At 40.1% G+C, this 4,979-nt stretch overlaps 1 protein-coding gene and 1 pseudogene across 1 annotated transcript in view; both read right to left on the bottom strand.

Moving 5' to 3' along the window:
* The window catches only part of OPHN1 (oligophrenin 1), a 427,039-nt gene that overhangs the window by 370,558 nt on the left and 51,502 nt on the right, over window positions 1-4,979 (bottom strand). The gene's annotated exons all lie outside the window — the stretch shown is intronic.
* Window positions 804-1,076, bottom strand: LOC105809403 (annotated as a pseudogene).

Raw genomic sequence — 4,979 nt, 5'->3', positions numbered from 1 at the left:
AAAACTCCTTTAATAATAGAAATCCTCCAATTCTTCAAAATTAAAAGCTACAATGGCTTTTAGGACTACATGGAATTTTTTCAGATTATATACTGTCTGTAAAATTCAACAGTAATATGTTCATATTTCTTTCCTATCTAATCTAATGGGCATCCAAAGATTTTAACAATATCCTCCCCATCAATCCTACCTTTCCCAGTCAGCCTTAATATTCAAGTCTCAGTTTTTGGCCCAGTCTATTAAAACTCTGACAGCATTTTCCATTTTCTCAACCGAACACATTTTTATGCTACCCATTCCCCTAAGTACTAGGGAGCAAAAGCCCTGGCAAAGCACCAGCAGAGCCGTGGGGCACATGCCGATGATTCGGATAACTGCAGAAAACGCGATTTACCTTCCCGTGACTTTCTCAAAACCAGGGAAAGAAACATATATATCCTGTACCACTGATGTTATTTGTATGTTTGATTTGTATAGCACACAAATTTCTCTTTTCCACCAGTTTTCCACAAATATTAAAATGTCACAGAGTACTGATTTTTTCTAAGTTTTCAAAATGATTATGATATTTTCACTCTATTTAATAGAAAAATAAAACCAAGCTGCCAAACCTATGAGTTAGGCAAAAAAAAGTTTTTTTCAATAAAATGTAGAAATATTTTAATTTACATATTACGATGAATCGATATGGGGTCAAAATCCACAATGACATGTTCAGAAAAATTCCACACATCATCCTCAGAATAATCAGTTTCTGTAACAGGTGCCCAAGTATGTAGTTTTTCTTCAGCGTGCTACAGAGTTTAGAGGTTCTGCTCGAATATTCCCCAATCAAGTACAGAATCTGTCTCTTCAACAATTTCTCCAATGACTGTAACACTGTCACCTCTTACCACATACGATCCTAGTAGCACTTGCTCTACTCCCTGTGAAGACCTGAATACTTGTTCATGGTTTTCGTCCAAAACCAAATTAATGGTCTGGTCAAAACCTTTCAGTGTTCCCACAATCATTTCCCCATCAGAAGTAATAACATCCACAGTTTGGTTGATGCAGTTCTCCAGGGCAGACGTCATGCTGCTCGGCCCAGCAATTCCAGGCAACAGAGCAGCGCCGGCTACAACTAGAGCTGATCAAATAGATTGCAACTTAAGAAAATGGTCACCCTCTAGATCCTTAAGTAATTCCCCTTGGCCGGGTGCAGTGGCTCACGCCTGTAATCCTAGCACTCTGGGAGGCCGAGGCAGGTGGATTGCTCAAGGTCAGGAGTTCAAGATTAGCCTGAGCAAGAGCAAGACCCCCATCTCTACTAAAAATAGAAAGAAATCAGCTGGACAACTAAAAATATATATATAGAAAAAATTAGCCGGGCATGGTGGTGCATGTCTGTAGTCCCAGCTACTCAGGAGGCTGAGGCAGGAGGATCGCTTGAGCCCAGGAGTCTGAGGTTGCTGTGAGCTAGGATGATGCCACGGCACTCTAGCCCAAAAAAAAAAAAAAAAAGTAACTTCCCTTATATCAACACCCCCTCCCATTTATATTATTTCAGAAGTAGAGTTTTATGGGAGGTACCATTTTCCCAGACTGCCACACAGCAGACATACAATAAATTTCTTGAATAAAAACTGGAGTACATTATTCTTTAGTTAAATTCTATATTCTACCACCTTTTGATCATATTTATACCTAATAAGACCATCTCACCAGTCAAAAAGCTCTAAGAGCACAAAAACATTAGTATAAAAGTATTTAAATAAGGCTACGCATGGTGGCTTATGCCTGTAATCCCAGCACTTTGGGAGGCCAAGGAAGGAGGACCACTTGAGGCCAGGACTTTGAAACCAGCCTGGCCAACATAGCAAGACCCCATCTCTACAAAATTTAAATTAGCTGGGCATGGTGGCATGCACCTGTTGCCTTATCTACTCAGGAGGCTAAAGTGGGAGGATCACTGGAGCCCAGGGGCATAAGGCTGCAGTGAGCTATGATCACGGCACTGCACTCCGGCCTGGGCAACAGAATGAGATTCTGTCTCTAAAAAAAAAAAAAAAAGTATTATAATGGGTCTCTCAAAATATATTCCATGAAAGGACACTAGTCTAGAACTCAGAAAAGCTGGGTTTCAGTCCAGTTTTGGCAATAGTTGTGTAACCTTGAGCAGATTCCTCTGGTCCTCAGTTTCCCCCTCTGAAATATGAGGGGTTTAAACTAGATCAGTAGTTCTCAACCTCAAGGCAGCACTACTCTCAGAGGGGTATTTGGCAAGGTACACAGGCGATTTTGCTTGGCAAATGATTGGCAGAGGTGTATTGCAGGGCTCGTAGTGAAAGCTAGGAATGCTAAACATCTAGCAATGCCCAGGACAGATAAACACAATGAAGAACTATCCTGTCCAATATGAAGAGCACATTACTCACCCTCCCCCCAGAAATAACTGGACTAAATAATTAAGATCTTGTCAACCCCTAAAATTCTTTGCCATAGGCCAATGTAACAAAGAATACTGCTAAACTGTGATTGATTGTCTATTAAGTCTGAACGGTGGTAAAACAGTCATGTTTTTCTTGTAAACAAGGAGAAAAGAAAAAAGGAAATTACTCTACATTTCATTTTCTAAAATATGCAATTAAAAAAACTTCTAGAACCCGACGTAATAAGAATAAGATCTGAATCTGGCAATGAACCTTACAACTTAAGAACTTAAGACATCTCCCCCACAACACACACGCACACAGGAGGAACTTTATTAACTGCCACCAGATGTTTCTTAACAACCATTTGTTTAAAAAATCACAAACAGTAAATTCCATTAGACTCTGTTGTTCACATTTGAAATCCAAGTAAGTCTGAGTTAGGGGCAAGTAAAAAAAGGTTGGAAAGTGTGCACAGAACAGCAAGATGTTCACTCTGCTGGTTCCATGTGTTCGGGGCCAAAAAAAGAACATGGGTGGTTGTTTATCAGCTTCATCCCAAGAGTCAAGAGGGTGGAGTTGGAAAAGCTTTGCTTATTAATATAATTTACTATTTTTAATGCCTGCTCTCAACTGCTTCCCACAAATCTGCATTATGTACTCTGCCTTATGGATGGGAAACAGTGAACTCATTCTATCTGCTACTTGTCAGCCTGAAGGTAAATCAGAATAAAAATTCTAATTCTAGGGACTTAACCACAAACAATTGTGAACCAGCAATTAACTTACCGATACAATACCAGACACCAAAAAAGCTTCCAGCACCCCAGGAGAAGAAGGGCCAACATTGAAATAGGATCTTTTGAGGAGATGGCTTTGAGAAGAAATAGCTTTTCTGATTTTTCTGGACACAAATTATGATAACTGCATCCAAACCCGCTGCTAATCAAAGCCAAATTTAACCCCTTCCTGAAACTAGACAAGAGATTACAGCGAATAAACCATTTCCTTTTAAGGATTTATTCTTTTAAAAAAGCAGTTATTTTCTATGGCAGAAAAGGCGGAGCTCTCTGGCCAGCCCCAACTTGGCAGCAGTCTCCTAGAATATAGCCTAGAGTTCCAGAAATTTAAAAATCCTGAATCTGCACTAGTAGCTTTTGCCAGTGGCCTCACTGGGCTGGTATCCAAACTCTAGGGCCTAATGTTTCAAAATAAGGCCAAACCCAATGCTGAACAATCATCCTTACTGTTTACCAGTGTCTTACTTCGAAGAATCTTTTGCTACCAGCAAATTCTCATATATACTGGGGAAACTAACATTCATATTTGGCCCTGATGAATCCCCCTGCCACCCACCAGTTGACTTCTCCTAGCCAAGTCAATCTGTCTGCAACTGTTACTAACCTTCACAGACCTGCACAGCCCTTGTTAAGGGCCAGGTGTGTGGGTTGGTTTACTTTGTAAACTGAATAAGGAAGGAGAGGGGCAAACATCTTGTCTCCATCTAACATTTGCAAAGGGTAGAATATAAGAAAAACCCAGGCAAGCTCTAGCAACTTTAATGCCACAGTGAAATTTTAGCTGTTAGAATGCTTCTTCACTCACCTCTGCTCCCAAATATCAGAGAACAATAAACAAAGGGTAATGAAGCCAGACCACCAAAAGCTACCCGTGTTTTATTCATTTCAAATAAGCATCTCAAATTTGTGTCCAAACAAAACTCTCTTTTCTTTTCTTCTTCTTCTTCCTCTTCCTATTCTTCTTCTTCCCTCTCTCCCCAGCTCTCCTCCCCTCCCCCCACTGGCAAGTAGTGACGGCTCCACTTTCTAAGTATATACTAAATCTCTGCCCCCTGACCACCACTTTAGTCCAAACCACCATTATCTCTTGCTCAGATTATTGTGATAGCCTAACTGATTGCCCAGCTTCCACTCCTACTCCCATAATCCATTTGGCTCGCAGAAGCCAGAAATCTATTTTAAAAATATAAACCATGATACTCTGTATTTCATTATCCTGTTGTTTCTTCACTGCACTTACTGCTGTCAGATAATATCGTATTTGTTTGTTTACTAGTGTATTTTATGTCTCTCCCTATTAAAATTCAAGTTCCATAAGAGAAGGGACTTGGTCTGTCTCTTTCACCAATGTATCTGCAACATCTAGAACAGTGCCTGGCATACAGAGATGTTCAATAAATATTTGTGGAATGAATGAGTGAATGATTATTTGACAGACTTTCAGTGAGCACTTATCTGACAAATTTGTTCTAGGTGCTATGGGTGATGAAGACAAATAAGACATAGTTTCTGCCCTGGAGTAGCTTATAGGAAGGGCAGAGACATGAAATCATCATAATACAATGCGGCGAATACAATAATAAAAGTATAAATGAAAGACACTTGAAGTATTATAGAAGAGGAGTCATCTGACTGTGTGTGGCTCCAATGCAGAAAGCTTCAAAGAAGGAAGAAATTTGAGCTGGAGCTTGAAGAATGAGTAAATTTTCCAGATTAAGAAAAACTGTGATCCTAGCTCTCTGGGAGGCCGAGGCGGGCGGATTGTTTG

The sequence above is a fragment of the Propithecus coquereli genome, unplaced genomic scaffold (assembly GCF_000956105.1).
Source record: "Propithecus coquereli isolate 6110/MARCELLA unplaced genomic scaffold, Pcoq_1.0 Scaffold101, whole genome shotgun sequence".
Lineage (NCBI taxonomy): Eukaryota > Metazoa > Chordata > Mammalia > Primates > Indriidae > Propithecus > Propithecus coquereli.
Note: the sequence above shows the minus strand (reverse complement) of the source record. Positions and strands in the feature narration are given on the sequence as shown.